Source organism: Cebus imitator, unplaced genomic scaffold (assembly GCF_001604975.1).
Source record: "Cebus imitator isolate Cc_AM_T3 unplaced genomic scaffold, Cebus_imitator-1.0 Scaffold32, whole genome shotgun sequence".
NCBI lineage: Eukaryota > Metazoa > Chordata > Mammalia > Primates > Cebidae > Cebus > Cebus imitator.
This window is the reverse complement of record NW_016107347.1, coordinates 8,266,031-8,284,362: the sequence shown is the minus strand read 5'-3', so window position 1 is coordinate 8,284,362 and position 18,332 is coordinate 8,266,031. Positions and strand designations below refer to the sequence as shown.

The 18,332-nt window shown below is 36.5% G+C and overlaps 1 protein-coding gene and 1 pseudogene across 2 annotated transcripts in view; one reads left to right on the top strand and one right to left on the bottom strand.

Moving 5' to 3' along the window:
* FILIP1 (filamin A interacting protein 1) overlaps window positions 1–18,332 on the bottom strand; it is a 199,929-nt gene that overhangs the window by 158,547 nt on the left and 23,050 nt on the right. The gene's annotated exons all lie outside the window — the stretch shown is intronic.
* LOC119470480 lies at window positions 11,304–11,748 on the top strand (annotated as a pseudogene).

Genomic DNA, 18,332 nt, shown 5'->3' with positions numbered 1-18,332 from the left:
GGAAACTAGAGTATGTGTTGTCTAGACCTCTCATTTGGCACTGAAATACATTGTCCTGTTTTGGGAGTTAATTGAGGTTTTGATGCTTCAACTAGATTTTTTGGGATGTTATTCCATTAGGCAAGGGGATAACATTGAAAATTCTTTTGTAGCCCTATATAGTCATTCAGTAAATACCTATTGTGCACATAGTATGTGTTAGACCACTGTTCGGTGCTAGAGATTAGGAATAATTTTGAAAGAGAGAGAACGGCTGGGAATGGCGGCTCATGCCTGTAATCCCAGTACTTTGGGAGGCTGAGGTGGGAGGATTGCTTGAGGCTAGAAGTTTGAAACCAGCCTGGGCAACATAGCAAGACCCCATCTCTACAAAAATTTTTAAAAAATTAGCCCAGCTTGGTGTTATGCACCTCTCATCCTAAGTTACTCTGGAGGCTGGTACAGGTGGGTCACTTGAGCCTAGGGATTCAAGGTCACAGTGAACTGTGATCAGGCCAGAGTACTCCAGCCTGTAGAGAGAAAGAGAAAAAAAAATTCTCTCCTTAAGAGCTTAAAATCTAGTGGCAAAGCCTGGTACTTGGGACCATGTCATATGTGATGCAAATACACAATAAGTCATAACGATGGTGGTGACAGTAATGAAGACAGAAGCAATGACAACAAGCACTGTATTAGTTTTCTATTGCTGCCATGACAAATTACCAAAAATTTTACAGCTTTAAACAACATCTGTGTGTTCTCTCATAGCTTCTGCAGATCAGAAGTCCAGATACAGTGTGGCTTAGTTTGTTCTTCTGCTTAGGGTTTCTCAATAATAAAATCAAGGTGTTTCAGGGCTGTGTTCTTTACTGGAGGCTCTGCGAAGAAACTGTTGCCAAGATCATTTGGGTTGTTAGCAGAATTATGTTTCTTACAGCTGTAGGACAGAGGTCTCTGCTTTTTTATGGTTGTCAGTGGAGAGGCCTTTACTTCCTAAAATTTTCTCCTTGATCCTCATGCTAGACCCCCTCATCTCAACACCAGCAATAGTGCACTGAGTACTTCTCATACTTGGAATCTCAATGACTTTCACTTTTACAGCATCTCTCTTCCCGCTAGCTGGATGAAATCCTCTGCTTTTAAAGATGCATGCTTTTAGATTGAGTCCACTTGGATGATTCAAAATAATCTCCTTATCTGAAGGTCCATAATCCTAGTCACATGTGCAAAGTTTCTTTTGCCATATAACATTCACGTGAGTCAGAGATTAAGGTGTGGACATATTCAGGGGGGCTATTCTGCCTACTACAAACAGTAATAACAAAGAATAACTTAATGGAATACTGCTAACCAAAATTATGGACTAGAGAAATTTAATTACATTCTGTGAAATCCCTTGTCTTTTCTTATAATGAGGAACATTTCTACAATACAATAGGCCTGATTTCCTCATGACTAAATCTAGAACATACTGACAATCTTTTGCTTGTCAATGTTTTTAATTAGCAGAAACCAATTTTAGCCATACTTGAGTTTTCTCCTAATTACTCATTTCATTTTTGTTGGATCAACTAATTTATTCTGATCTTTGTCCTAACACCAGTCAGACACTGAGGAACCCAAGGAACAAGAAATGTTTGTTTTGAGGGAGCAGGGGAAAAAAAAGAAGAGCCGTGCATTACCTCATAACACCAAAATTATGTAACTTCTCCACAGGACAAGATCTGATCCTACAGTAAATAGAAAGAGTACCTAGGGGGTGGGAACATTAGAACGAAAGCTGTCTGGCCTCTTCAGGGATGGAAAGAACAGAGTGGTCAAGGACTAATCCAGTGGCACCACAAACAGACTTTCAAGAGATTGGGGGGCGCAGGAGGACAATGCCAAATTCATATGACAGACAGCTCTTTTAATGCTTGCACAGTGCCACTTATTCATCTGACGAGGCAAAAGGAAATGCTTTCAACCCGGATCCCAGACACAGAAAGGAGCCCAGGTTTAAAAGCTCCTCCCTGCCAAAGACAGAGTGCCACTCAACTCCATCTTTGCCCATAAGGTGAATCAGTTGCCCAGGCCCCTTGATGGCATCACAATTTGAAGGACAAAAAATAAATTAAAATTGTGAGAGTCTTTTTCATGGCATGAAATGTATACAAAGCTCATTTTTATTGCAATGTCCAAACACCAGTGCTAGTTGGGAAGAAAAATTTTTAATGAAATTGATACTGGACTTTGGGGACAACCAAATTAGAAAATGCAGGCAAAAGTGCTTTGTAAATTGTGGGGGAGAAATTATTTTTAAAGGTGATTGCTATTACTATTCTCAATTCCAACTCCTTTCTCTCACCATTGAGATAAATGAACCCAGTCAACCCCAGAACAGCTTGACTTCCTCAATGTCAGGCCATTCCCTTGTTCAAATAACCTTCAAGGGCTCTCCATTGCCCACCAGAAAAAGTTTTACCCTGAGACTTTCCATTCAAGGCTTTCTCATCTTTATACATTTACCTTTCAAATCAAATCAGCAATAAATTACTGAACAGCTACTAAGGTCAAGATAGCATTAGATGCTGTGGGCATAGGCAGAGTCACAAAATATGTTCTATTTCTTAAAGAACTGGTACAGTCCCGCTGTTTCCCATATGAACAATAATTATATAGTTAAACTCATCTGCTTACTGTACCCCAAACTTTCAACTTTTATACCTTGACATCTTTATGCCTTTTCCCTCACCTAAAATGCTCTCCATCAAAACTACCTCTTGCAAAATCTCATACATCCTCCCAGGCCCTGCTCAAGTGCTATCTCTCCTAAGAAGTCTTCCCCCTCACTAAGAGACTAGAGGTTCTTAACCAGAGAGATTTTCCTCCCCAGGGAACATTTGACAATGTCTGGAAACATTTTCGGTTGTCACAAAGGGGCTGGGGCTACTACTGGCATATATGAGTAAAAGCCTAAGATTCCACTAAACATTTTACCATGCATAGGAGAGCCCCCTGCCCCAACAACAATTTATCCGACCCAAAATGCCAGTAATGCTGAGATTGAGAAAGAAGCAGTATCTCTTCTCAACTCCTAGAACACCAAATATGTGAACAATCTTTTGGCATCTAGCATGTATTATAGCATATATTTGTCACATTTAGCAAATAAATATACAGGATGCTCAGTTAAGTTGGAATCACAGATAAAGAACAAATAAGTTTTCAATATAAGTGTGTTCCATTTGATATTTTATATAAATGTATACAAAAAGTATTCTTTCTTTATCCAATATTATCTTTGTTACTTTTTCTTATCTGCATGTATTATTTTCCTAAATGATTTGGAAGTTTGTAAAAGAGAGGAACAATTTTATGCTATTCAGCCTTCTTTCAGCATTTAATTCATACCTATAGACAGCATTGCATAAAACCTTTATAAATAATGATAAAATATTTTTATAGTCTTTACTACCTATGAACACTGTAAGCTTACAGTGATCACTGCCATATTTTGCCAGTTTCAACATCCTCAAGTCTCCCTCATCCTTATGTTCAGTCTTCAAGCCCCATGCTATCATGAAGACAGCAAGTGGCAGTGGAAAAAAAGAAAAAGCCAGATCCTAAATTGGTCAGATGAGTCTGGCTCAAACTGAAAAGGCAGTGTGTTAAGTTTGGCACAGTGCAAACATGTATACCTAAAGCTCTGTTTTATTTGATTATCCACTTCTCCACATGCACACTTGTTTGTAGTACTGTTCTTTATACATTACTGCTCAAGAGCTTAGGGTAGGAAGGAGGAGTGAGCTACCTGTGGCAAGTCGTCTTTCTGTTATGACTGATGCGGGGTAAAATGCCCTAAAATTAGGTCAGGGTTGGAAACTCAAAATACCTACGCACTCAAAATATTATCCTTCACCCTACTTTCATATGAAATTCAAAATAAGTTCCACAAAGTTAGAATTTCTGCCATAGTGTCTACGACACTGATGCTTTTTCAAAAATATCTAATTCTGTCAGACAAAGTCTCTCTCTCTCTCTCTCTCTCTCACTCTCGCTCTCGCTCTCTCTGGTTTCTGTTTTATCAATGCCCTCAGCACATGTTTAGCCTTCTCAGAGAGAAATTAGCAGTGGCTGAAAGGAATGGTCATTGTCTGACATCCCTATCTTAACAATGTTGAAAAATATTGTTTTTTTAGAATAGCTATATCTATGAATGCAAAATTAATCAGGAACATTTCCAAAAATCTGATCTAATAGAAGTCTAGCCTATCCCTTTAATTATTCTAATATAGAGAACTTCAAGGAGAACAGAACCGCATATTTTAAAAAACTTTTTACCTAGAACATTGGTTTTCAACGGAGTGGAAGAGAGAGCAATTTTGTGCAACCACCTCACCCACGCCACCAATAAGGCCACCAGATTTAGCAAATTAATAATCAGAATGCTCAGTTAAATCTGAATTTCAGACAAAAATAAGTAAGTTTTTAGTATAAATATATCCCATTAAATATAATAAAACTATTCATTCTTTATCTGCCATACAAATTTAACTGGGTATCTTGTATTTTATCTTGCAATGTCTCCCCGGGGACATCTGGCAATAGCTAGAGACATTTGGGGATGTCAGAGCTAAGAAGGACATGACTGCATCAGGTCGTTAGAGGTCAGGGATGCTGTTAAACATTCTATAATGCCTGTGAGAGCACATCACAACAAAGAATATTCAGTCCAAAATATCAATAATGTTGAAACTGAGAAATCTTTATCTAGAATGACTTTTGAGAACATCTATTCCTTCTTCTTCTCTTTATCAGAAAAGAACAGAAGGTCTAGGAGAGTTAAAGTGGCTTGCTTTAAACCTCATGGTTAATTAATTTCAAAGTTGGTCAACTTGGAGGCAAACCAAGAAAATTGGTTCCATTTCTGTGTGGCCCAGAAATGTTGGCTATTAAAGCAGATACACTTAAGTTACCCAAGAGTGGATTTCTTCAGACTTCTCCAATAGAAAACATCAATCAAGCCCCTGGGTGGTCTCCAGCTGGGAAGAAAAGGAGGAATAGGGTTTGGAATAAAATTTTTGCTCAAATATTTTTCCAAATCTTTTCCCTACCCCAAATTTTATTTATAGGAAAGGAAGCAAGGGAAGAGTGAAAACGCAGCCTTGGAGTGAGCTCTGATCATGTCTACTCTCTCCTACTCCCACTTTTTCTTGGACCTACAAAGATAAATTGTTTGAGTCTTTAGGAGAGCCTAACTCCTTATTCAAGTATTTCCTTGCTTCTAGATGTGGGAAAATTGCTTAAATAAAAACTATCCAAAAGAAAAAAAAAACTACCCAAAGAAGTTATTAAGTATTACAAAAGGAAAATGAAGGCATTGATGAAACCTACTAGAGATTATTTGGGCGACAGCCAAATGACAGAGGCCTGTGAAATAACACGAAGTGGTGTACTGAAAATGTATTCATACGTCAATTCTTGCCACATAAGGTTTGCCTGGAGGCCCCAAAGCAAGCAACATGGCTCATCTAAGTAAAGAGCCAGCCAAGATAATCTAATGACCTAAGAATCTAATGACACTATACACTGTCTCTGATCCTGCTTGGTTTTATTTTAACAGACCGATTTTTATTACTTCTTTTCTGTGAGTGTCTGCGATGATTCCCTGCCACTGCTTACTGAAATATTTTCTTAAATTATGAGGTGAGTTTTTTAAAAAGCAGTTTTAAAAATATTCATTCAGCTTGTTATTAATTACTAGTACAAATTGTTGACAGGATTGGACTAAAGAGGAATAATTGCTTTAACCACATTATCTAAGGAGTACTCATCCTATTAAAAGAATTTTCACATAAAACATAAAAATGAATTTAGAAAGGGCATATCCCACTGAAGATATTGGAAAAGAGTTTCCTCCTTTCTTCTCACTTCCTTCAACCCTATCATTCAATCATTACAAAACTTTCAAAAGATATAAGACTTTGCCATTGACATTGCTCTTACCAGGCCTGGTACAACTCACCTCTGAATCAATTGTTTTTTAATATCCTCTTGAGACATCTATCCTATAACTCTTGTTTATATTAACATCTACATTACCTTTTAGACACATAGTTTTCTGTTGCTTTTTGATTTACTGATTTAACAAGGATACATTTCAATAGCAGTCTTTCCAGTTGTCAAATGTATTTCCTGTCTCTTGATATTTAGATTGCCGACACACTTTGTATTCCCAAGAGAATTAGAAGGTAATTTTCAGAATCTTAAAGTCATTTCTCTGTTTCCTGGGAGCCAATATCTCAAATATTTACATTAATCTCTTCAAGGAGTTAAATAATTATAAGTAATTCAAATCAAACATTATTTTAAGAAAGGAAATGCTACTGACCCCTGCTCTGATTTTCATTTATTTGGGAAAGCACTCAGACTCCAACAGAGCCAGTAAAGATAATGGTGATCCTATGACTTAGGAGACTCCATAATTCCCTCTGCCATTAGCTCTTCACCTAAAAGACAACAAAAAATCTCCTCAGCCCAGTCAGTTGGATCATGTCTAAGGATTCTTTGGTTGGAACACCTTCAGGAATTTAGTGTGGTCTCCACAACTGCAACCTTCTTCAGGAAGTGTGAGGTATGATCAAGCTAACTAGAACCCTCAAAATATTTTTGCTAAGTCTCAGCAAACATATGAAGACTAAAAAGGGATAAAGATACTGTCCCTAGAATTTAGTAGCACTCTTAATATGTACACCAACATATTTTTAAAAGAATCTAAATATTATTTGGGCAAAAATCTATCACATCCTAAAGTGGAAAGCTAAATTTTTATAGGAGTAATATTAGATATTAAATCATTTCTGTAGTTGAGAATTTGGGAAAAATAAATTATTTTACAAAGTAGATATCTAGGAATTTCAGCTGTCTGAGACCTATCAGAATCCCTAATAATAATTTTCATTTTCTTCTGAGCCTTAATTTAATACGGAGGTGAAAAGTTCCCCTTTTGGAAATAGTAATTTGGCTTCTGTTTCTGAGATTCCATTGTGAGTCCCAGTCCTAATTATAGGTTTTCATGCATCTCATCTCAGAAGATAACCAAGACGATATGGCCAAAAGACTATAAAAGACTGAGTTTTCCGAATGCTACAAAAAAAGTGTTTAGTCAGAATACTTGTTAGCTTTGTTTTTTTCTGGCTTTGATTGGACATGATTTGCTTATAAGAGAGATAAGACATGCTGATAAAAATAGAACTGGCCCAAACAAGCTGATTTGTTAAGAAATATTTAGTGCCTTCAAATTTTTCTGTGGTTAACATGCTGGGTTTATAACTCAAGTAGGATTTACTGTTTACTGTGATAACCCGACACGACCTCCTTCTCTACCTGACCTTTCACTTTTGTACTTACCCATTCTGATTAGAAGGAAATCAAGTTCCTCTTATTCTCTGAATCTGGTCTGTAAAAAACCTCAGCCCACAAAAACTGTAATAATAAAAATACAAGCAGCCATACTGTGTGCTAGACATTGCTCTAAGCTAAATTATCTTGCATAATCATCAGACCTACTCTATAAAAGGGTACGCTGTTCTCATTTAACATATAAGGAATCCAAAGCAGAGAGAAGTTAAGTAACTTGTTAAATATTGCTCTGCTAAAATCTGAGCCTAAGCATTTTGGGATCCAGAGTCTATTCTTTAATTGCTGCTCATGATAATTTATTGGCTTCGGCATAGAATTTTTCCTTTGCCTAAAATTATGTTCACATATATATTTTTAATGTCATCATATGGATTTTTTTACTCAGTGTAATATTTTGAATATTTTTCTAAGCTTTCATAGGGAAAGAAAAAAACAAAGTTCATTTTTCTCAAAGCACAGAACCAATTGAGAAGTTTGTCCTGATTTGTAACATAATTTCCCTCAGGAAACCTTCCCAGTTTGAGACCTACAGTGTTAGTTGGAGAATCATCCCGGTTTTGAGGGCCATACAGCAATTATTTGATTTCTTTATACCCATTTGATTCCCCCATTTGTAAAATGAAGGTGATAAATTAGTTAATTTCCAGATTCAGTGCATGAAGTTGCCTGGACATACACATTAGAAAGCAAACATTCAAGAATTCTTACTGAGCACTGCTTCAACAAGGGCAAAGTGTGTGCATGCAACACATGTACTCAGCAGAAGAGAAGACAGGGTGTGCATGCTCAGAGGAGGCAATAGGAAGTATTTTCTCAAAGGTGCCTACAAAACTTTCAAGTGAGGATAGGTCCTTGCAAGAAGGCCTGGCTGTCCCAGGCCATGCAGATGTAGGCAACACTTGTTCACAGTGCCCTTCCTCAGCAGTGTGTCTTCACCTCTCCTCTCACACCCTTCAGTCTCCTTTTCATGCGCCATATTTATTTCCACACTTCCTACCACCGCTCTTTGTCCTCCTACCAACTATGAAGCCCACATGGACTTGCCCTTTCTAAGTATCTCATCTCTTTAGGGCCCAGTTCCAGATATATCACAATCACATGTGGGATTTTAAATATTTAACAACCAATCAGAATGGATGTCAGCTATAATGCCAAAGTGAGTTTCTGAGGATGCCAGCTACAGTGCTGAAGTGACTTTGGGGTCCTCTGAGGCACCAAGCTTGACCCCTTTGTCTTCTGTATTGTGAGGAATCCAGAGAATTCCAGGGCAGAGGCTGCACAGCTGGAATGGCAGAGTCACTGGCTAAACAGAAGAGACACTGACCCAATCAGGACAGATATCATCTGTAAAGAACTAGTTTGCAAATCCTGGTGTGTACCCCATTAATATAAATCTTGCTAATAAAAAATAATTGCAAATAAGAGCAAATCTTATTAAATCTTATAAATTAAATCTCATAGGTGTGTGAGTATATATATACAAATATATATATATATATTCTAGAAAATTATCTCTCAAACTCAAGCGAAGCCCACTGCCCAGTCTGTGTTTACTCTCCTGTTAATCCATTGTTTTCTGGGGTACAGAGATGGGTCATTCTATACAAGCTGCCTCCATCCCTTTACTCATTCCAAATAAATCACCTTTCTACCATCTCCACTTCTCCACTACCCACCTCATAACAATAGTGGGCCAAGAGCAGTTAAGTGGAGGGGGAATGTCTGGGGTAGGGGAATGGGAAGAGGGGTCAAAGGCTGTAGCTACTCAGATGTTTATTTTTCAGTCACATAATTTCATCTATACCTGACGTCTTCATAGTGGCCACAGAATGGAAAATAAGCATGACATATACAAGAAATGCGAAGATGATACACTTGGCTCTTGGTAGAGAGTAAACAGATCAGCGAGAAAGGATGTATCTGCGAGCAAAGGGCCAAAGAGCCTGCGTTTAGTTCCATGTTCTGGCGTATGTGTGGATCTTAGAATTGCTGCTCTCAGTGCACAAAGTAAAGCCCACTATTGTGCCCCGTGCCCCCTTTCCCTAACTTATAATCTCATGGAAAGAAAAGTTTCATATATTCAACTTAAAATTTTTTTTCCATTTAACATTCAGTATACAGAATAAGCAACCAAGCCAACTGAATTTTCGTGTTCTATTATATAACCTAATTGGTTACTGTGTTTGTGTGGTGGCGGTGAAACTAAAGAGAAAGAAAAATAACTAACTAATTATGCTCAAGTATAAACATAGCAAAATATCTTTTCTTTTACATAAATATCCAGTTTTGTATTACTCAACTAGGAAAGCAAATCAGCTGAAAATAAACAGACTGAATGAGTTTCCTATGTTAACTCACACGATTCTTCTAAGACTTCCAAAACAGTTTTCTGGGTATCATAAAACAAGGGTTCTTTGCACAGCGTGGGCCACTAAAATATATTTGACCTAGAAAACAGCCAGAGTCTTAACAAGAGGAAAATACATTAAAAGTATTATGAAAGCAATGAAGTTAAACCAAAATGAGCTATCGATATTTCTTATCTTAGTTTATTCATATTAATACCTTTAGATTTCATGACCCTAGCTCAGAGTCAGCGAACTTTTCCTTGTCATTTCCTAATCCAGAGATGTTTGTAGATGGTCATGTTTCTGAAAGAAGGTGCTAGTTAAATTGTTCACACTAGGAGTTAATAGGGGTTAAAAGCAAGGCTGAGACAGGAGGGGACAGCTGAAAAAAATGCTATGCTTCTGTGGGTTTTTAAAAATCCATATTTTATGAATTAAAACCATGGAAAACTATCATGATGTCTAAATATTTAAAAGGAAATATTATGCTTCACAGAGGTCATTCTGGCACAGATGTTGGACTATTTCATGTCTGTCCTTAAGAATCCAAGACATAAGACCCTTGACATCATCCTTTTAAGATTATAATGCTCCACAATTTTGATTAACTTGCTTTTATAAGACTCAGGCCTAATACTCAAGTACTTACATTTTATTATTTCATTCTTTTAATTAACATCAAAATTTTCTTCCCAATGACTAAAAATAGATTATGCTGCCATGGTAAATGAAGTATATTTAAAGTACAGTAATTTGGGTTTAACTGCTAAAAATATTATGGGTCTGGGAGAAAATAATACCAGCATATGTCCTAACATAGCACTGATATTAACAAAAAATGCTCACGTGCTTTCTGTGAAAATCACAAAAAACAAACTCTGCACACTAAACCTCCATATCTGCAGGAAATATTTCCTTTTAAAAACTGAACTTAATGCCTGAACATTTTGTAATGTTTGCAAAGCAAAATTTGTTAACAGGTAGCCTAGCTCATGCTAAGAATAAAATTATATTTTTACCTGAACTCAAAGCTAGCCAAGTCTGCCTTCTGATGTACAAAGAATTTGGTTCATTAACAGGGAATATATTTGCTTACCTACTATTTCAACTCCATATTATTCTCCCAAATCTGCACCTGTATATCCAGCAGCTCATTCAACTCTTCTACTTCCCTGTTTAATAAACGTCTCAAACATAACATGTTCAAAACTCAACTTCTGGACTTACTGTCTATCTGCTCCTCCTGTGGCCATCCTCACCCCCCATTAATGCTGACTGCAACGTTTGAGCTGCTGGGCTGAAACTCTGACTATTCCCCTTCTCTCACAGCCAAATCTAACCCATCCAGAACTTTTACGGATACACATAGAAAATATATCCAGAATCTGACCACTTTTCACTATTACTATTGCTACCACCCTGCAACTAGCCACCATTATCTTCCACCTAGATATTGCAACAGCCTCCAGTCAGCCTTCTTGCTTCTGTCCTTGGCTTATAATAATGTCCTCTTAACATAGGAGCTAGACTTCACCTTTCAAAACTTAACTCAAGGAGCAACAACAACACAAAATGGCAGCTGCCACAGGCTCTGGAGTAAAAGTCCCTTGCAATTTCCAACTATTGGAGGAACTCAAAGAAAACCAGAACGGAGCAGGAGACCGCCCCGTTAACCAGGGTCTAGAGGATGAAGAAGACATGACACAAGATGCACAGGGTTGGCAACTGGGCCTCTAAGAACAATGTATGAAAACAGAATATACAGCCTTAAAATAAAATGTGGACCTAAATAACCAGAAACACCCCCTTTTATAAGATTTGTAACAGAAATTAACATGAATGGAGTTAATAGTTCTAATAAAGTGATGGACCCTTTAAACTGACCATATCAATGCTAGCAAAATGGCAGAATTCATATAGCATCAAAGTTGTCCTGCAAGAGCTTCAGCGCCTAATAATCTCTAAAGAAAATATGAAGCTCCTTCAGCTGCCTGAAGGACAGTTTCACAGCAATTAAAAAAAAAACACACACACAAGCTCTTCTCCTTCCCCTCATTGGATTTAAGCAGTCTTCATTTTCCACACTAGTAAATTTTCTAGGTGCATTTTATAGACTTCAAAGTACTGGAAAGGAAGCTCCCATTCAAGGACAATTTATCTTAAGATTCCAAAAGTGATACTAATTTTTTGTCCACTTGAAATATGTAAGTTGTGCTGTAACAAAAAAAATCTTAGATCATGTTCCTTCTCTGCTAAAAAATCTTCTCAAAAGGAGTAAAATCAAAATTCTTACAATGGCCTACAAGACTCTGCTTGATGTGTCCATCTGTTACCTCTCAGACCTCTTTTGCAACTCCTCTCTCCCTTGTTCACCTGCTCCAGCCATGCCAGCCATCGCGCTGTTCCTTGAACTGCCAAGCATGTCCCTGGCTAAGGCCCACCGAGGCTATTCTCTCTGCCTGGCTTGCTCTTTGCCTGGATACTCATATGGCTTATTCCTCACCTCTTTCAAGTCTTTGCTCAAATGTTACCTGCTCCATAAGGTGTTCCCTGGCCATCTTATTTAAAATTACAATCTTCATTTCTCTACTCACACTCAGCACTCCTGATTCCCCTTACCCTGATTTACTTTTTATTTTTCATAACATTTACCACCTTAACACTTGTGATATGATTTACTTATTTACTATGCACAATATCCACCCCACCCTCCAGCATGTAAACTCCAGAAGGGAAGTAACCTTGGTCTGTTTACTGATGAAGTGCCTGAAGTAGTACCTGACATGTGATAGGCACTAGATAAATATTTGTTGAGCTTATGACTGGATAAATGAAGGCAGTATTTTATCAAATAGTGGGAATTTACTGCTAGGTTCATTCATGTATCCATTCACCAACAATATTATTGATTCCAGAATCCTTATTCTGTACTTAGCATGGACCCATATTCCATCTTCCTGTTAGACTCCCTGGCAATTAAAATCTGGGATTACATTTAATGTATTAGTCTACAGAGGTAAAACTATTGGTATGTACAGAACCTAAATTAAGAGATCAACTAGGTCAGTGATATCCAATAGAGTTTCCTGTGAAGATAGAACTAGTCTGTATCTGTGCTGTCTTGTACAGTAGCCACTAGTCATAAGGAACTACTGAGCATTTGAAATGCAGCTATATGATACAGAAGAGCCCAATTTCTATTTTCTATTTTATGTTAATTTAAATTTGAATAGCCACATGTAGTTACTGTGCTAGACAGCACAGCTTTAATTCCTCCCTGTGCCTCTCTACCTGGGGCTTTCCCTAAGAGTATACCACTTTGTTTATCAGAAAAGTTGATTAACAGCTGGTTACTGTCTCCTTTTAACACTTTTTTCTCCTTTTAACTATCCTGTTCATGAATGCATCTTCTTTTAGAATTACTGTTATTTGTCAGTTAAGGTAAAGCTTTTATATCATCTTGATCAATTTGTACAGTATGAAACCTTAAAAATTTATCCTCTAAATTAAACAGGACATTTTACACACTTTGCTACTTGTATAATAAAATTTCTTTTACTTTTTTCGCTTTTTTTTTTCTCTTTTTTTTCCAGCTTTATTGAAGCATAATTGATGTACAAGGAATTGTGCATATTTCCAATGAATAGTTTGATGCATTTTGACCTAGGTTTATACCTAGGTCAAAATGCATCAAACATAATGTAATTTAAAGCTCAAATGACTAGGGCGACTGCTGACCCACAGGACATTCTAGTATAAATTTTAAAAAGGGGTTCCTCCTGCCTGTCAGTTACTTTCTGACAGATGGGAAGAAGCAGTGTGCTTGCTCTCAGCCTTCAGCTACCTCCTCAGCTGGATGCCTTCATACAATGAACGGCATACACAACCATAAATGGCAGTCCTGCAAACTGGTCTGTTAAACTCATTCTTAAAACATCCTCCCAAAGTTTTGAAGATTACATGCTGGTTTCCATTTCAAGGTGGTAGAATGGAAATAGATTGTAGCCTCCTTTTCCCACTGGAAACCTCAAAATTGTAGAGAGATTTTTTTAATGCATATAGACGGGAAATTGTATTACGCTTTGGAGGACCACATAAACTTTGAGAAGGCATTGGAAGACAGAAAGTATGTGGTAGTAGGAGGATTTTTTTTCCCATTTATTTATTTTATTGCATTTTAGGTTTTGGGGTACATGTGAAGAACATGCAAGATTGTTGCATAGGTACACATGTGGCAGTGTGATTTGCTGCCTTCCTCCCCATCACCTACATCTGGCATCTCTCCCCTTGCTATCTCTCCCCACCCCCCACCGTCCCTCCCCTATTTCCCCCCAACTGACCCCAGTGTGTAGTGAGTGCTCCCCTCCCTGTGTCCATGTGTTCTCATTGTTCAACACCCGCCTATGAGTGAGAATATGCGGTGTTTGATCCCATACACCAATAACAGGCTTAAAGAGAGCCAAGTCAAGAACAAACTTCCATTCACAATTGCCACAAAGAGAATAAAATACCTAGGAATACAACTAACAAAGAACGTAAAGGACCTCTTCAAGGAGAACTACAAGCCACTGCTCAACGAAATAAGAGAGGACACAAACAGATGGAGAAACATTCCATGTTCATAGTTAGGAAGAATCAATATCATGAAAATGGCCATACTGCCCAAAGTAATTTACAGATTCAATGCTATCCCCATCAAGCTACCAATGACCTTCTTCGCAGAATTGGAAAAAACCACATTAAACTTCATATGGAACCAAAAGAGAGCCCGCATAGCCAAGTCAATTCTAAGCAAAAAGAACAAAGCTGGAAGCATCACACTACTGGACTTCAAACTATGCTACAAATCTACAGTAATCAAAACAGCATGGTACTGGTACCAAAACAGAGATGTAGACCAATGGAACAGAACAGAGGTCTTGGAGGCAACGCAACAGATCTACAACCATCTGGTCTTTGACAAACCAGACAAAAACAAGCAATGGGGAAAGGATTCCCTGTTTAATAAATGGTGTTGGGAAAACTGGCTAGCCATGTGCAGAAAGCAGAAACTGGACCCCTTCCTGACACCTTACACTAAAATTAACTCCAGATGGATTAAAGACTTAAACATAAGACCTAACACCATAAAAACCCTAGAAGAAAATCTGGGCAAAACCATTCAGGACATAGGTGTAGACAAGGACTTCATGACCAAAACACCAACAGCATTGACAGTAGGAGGATTTAAAACCAGCTCAAAACAAGGAGACTGCTGCCAATAAACATTGGGAATGGATACGAAGGACAAGAGGGAGGCCTAAGACAACAGACAGTATTTGTTACAGGACAGCAGTGGGAACAGTAAGGTTGAAGCATGCACCTTCCCTCTACCAACTTAGGCCACATTTGGAGTCAAAGAGAAGCAACAGGTGTTATTGCTTCCAGCTGGAAGTCAAGGATATGGAAGCTTGAATCAGAAACAAAGCAGTATCCTGAATGCCCTGAATAGCTGGAGCTACCAATAGGAATAAGACAGCTCCTCCCCTATCAGGAGCTAGTCTGTGAGGCACCCTGCCAGAGGCATCCTCATCCCCTCCCATACATTCTTGAAAACAGACTGAAATACAGTTCCAGCAGCAAATCTGGTCCCTCTCTAAGCAGCCTGCAGAACCACATAGAACAAAGAGCCTAATAAAGAGTCTCAGCTAAAAGATGAACACTCAGGGGTCACTAAGCGTTGGAGGAAGGCCAACACCATTAAAAAGAAATATAATAGACTTATTTGTTTTTAAAACATGAAGAACTTACAGCCAGGAATTAATAAAGTCAGAAAAGGACTTCAGAATAATTAACAAGTCATATTCACAGAGATACGTGAGAGAATGTTAAATCCATAGGAAATAATCAATTAGAAACTACAACTATTAAAATGTTGCTCTTTTAAATAGAATACTAGATAAGTAGGTCAAGTAAGAGAATGGACACAAAGAACAGATTGCTGAACTGTAATATTAATCCAAAAATTTCTTCCAGAATGCAATAAAAAGTGATAAAGGGATATAAAGTACAAAATAAAAGTTAGGAATTATATAAAATAGACTCAAATGTGCCATCATCAACCCAATTGGAGCTACTAAGATATTAACAGGAATGGAAGGAAGGTAACATATACATTAGTTTATTCACAATTTAAGAATCAACCAAGTTCTGAATAAGATAAATTTAAATAATAATGCACACCTAGCTATTATATTAATATTTCCAAAAACCAGGAATAAAGAAAACAAACACTAAAATCTTTGGGAAAGAAAAAAACAAAATCTCCTACACAATTTTCTTGTTAATAAATGAACAAAATCAAAGGAACAAGAAAAAAAAGTTAAACCTGCAATTTTATATCCAACCAAACTATCATTCAAGAATGAAAATGAAACGTGAAGAAACCAGAAACTTTACCACTCACAATAATCCTTTGATATAATTTTGCCAACCAAAATAAAAATGAATATAATAGTAAGGAAACTCTGAGAAATAATGGTGAATAAAAAAATCCATAAATTATATTATTAATTCTAGATATGTGTTGATTTTTTAAAGCAACAATGATAGAAATTTTAAAAATAACAGTGTAGAGTAAACTGCCAAATTAGGTCAATATGGAAAGGAATTGAAATGGGAATGAAAACTTTAAGTAAAATTAAAGCACACAAAAATTTTGGGCTTGTTTAATAAATGTTGAGAAACATGGACCAATTCTGAATATTAATAGAAAATATATTTCATTCAAGTGCTAATTAAATAGAATTTAGTAGAAAAACACAAATATAATTTATAATTTTTACAATATTACAAAAAAAGTAGAAGAAAATAAAATCAATCCAACAAAGGTAGAAAAAACTTGGAATGATATTCAAATATACTCTCTTCTCCCCCAATTTAACCATGTCCACAAAATTTCAAATGTAACTCTGACCAACCATTTAAAAAAATAAAAATCCTTTTAAGAAATTGTCAAAAGGTTTTTAAAATTTTCAAACTGAACTACATAAGGAAAGAAAGCCATAGCAAATCTTGCATAGATGCAAATTGCTAAATAAAATACTAGAAATTTAAATTCAGCAATTAAAAGGATAATGCACTATGATCAAGTAAGGTTTATCCCAGGAATACAAAAGATAGCTTTTTAATAATGAACAACTAATATGATTCAATACAATATGATAACTTAGTCATATGATTTAGGAGAGAAACAATTTCAATAGATGCCCAAAGACAATTGTGATTATGTGTGTATATGTAATATACTCGTGTGTGCATCTGTTTATGTGTATAAAAACTAAGAACAAAAAGAAAATTCTTTAATTTAATAAAGAGTATCTATCCCAAAATACAGCAAATATGATACTTATTAGAAATATTGGCCGGGCGTGGTGGCTCACGCCTGTAATCCAAGCACTTTGGAGGCCAAGGCGGGCGGATCACCTGAGGTCGGGAGTTCAAGACCAGCCTGACCAACATGGCGAAACCTCGTTTAAAAAAAAAAAAAATTAAAAAAGAAATATTGTCTGTAAGGTCAAGAACAAAACACGAATGCTCTCTGCTATGCTACCATTCACCATTAGAGTGGACATCCTAGCCAGTGGAATTAAATAAGTAAAACCACAGTAAGTTGTATCATATCAGTAAGTGTTGAAAAATAAGGGGCAAACTGTTATTACTTACAGAGAAAACTATAGAAGCCTCAAGATAATCAAATGAAAAACTTCTATAACTAAGAAGAGAGTTCAGCAAGATAGCAAGATACAAAAACAACATAAAAAAAATCAATGACTTTTCTATATATTGCCATTGATTGTTTTTAAAATGTAATTGGAAGGGAAATTAATGAATTAATGCAATAATACACAAGTAGTTGGAAGAAATGGAATAGAGTCCAGAAACAGACTCACAAACAAATAGAAAATTTATAGAAAGTATAGTCACTTAAGGCCATAGACTCTAAATCTGTATCAGTAATTTTGATTTCTTGCTCCACTATTTCTTGACTATGTGTTGTTGGGCAAGTTACAGTATTTGATATTTCTGTGCCTCAGTTTCCTCGTCTGTAAAATGGGGACTAATTATAGAACCAACCAATATGTTTATTTAAATGATAAATATGTATTCATATATGTATACATGTATCTATAGAACGCATATATTTATGAAATATGATAAAAGTGGAACTTCAAATCAATGGTAAAATAATGATACAACATTTCAAATCAATGAAACTAGTTACCCATTTTTGAAAAATAAAAGTTAGATTTTATCTTAAACTGTTCACAAAATTGTAATTAAGACTTAAAATTTTTTAATGATAAGCAATTATTAGAAGAAAATGTAAGCAAATGTGTGGTGTCTTGGAATCAGGAAGACCTTCTGAAATAAAACACAAAAAGCAAAAGACATGAAAGAAAATAAAGAAAATAAAATAAAAGATGTGGTGGCTTATACCTGTAATCTCAGTACTTTGGAAGCCTAAGGCAGGCAGATTGCTTGAGCCCAGGAGTTAGAGACCAGCCTGGGCAACATGGAAAAAACCATCTCTGCTAAAAATTAAAAAATTAGCCAGGCATA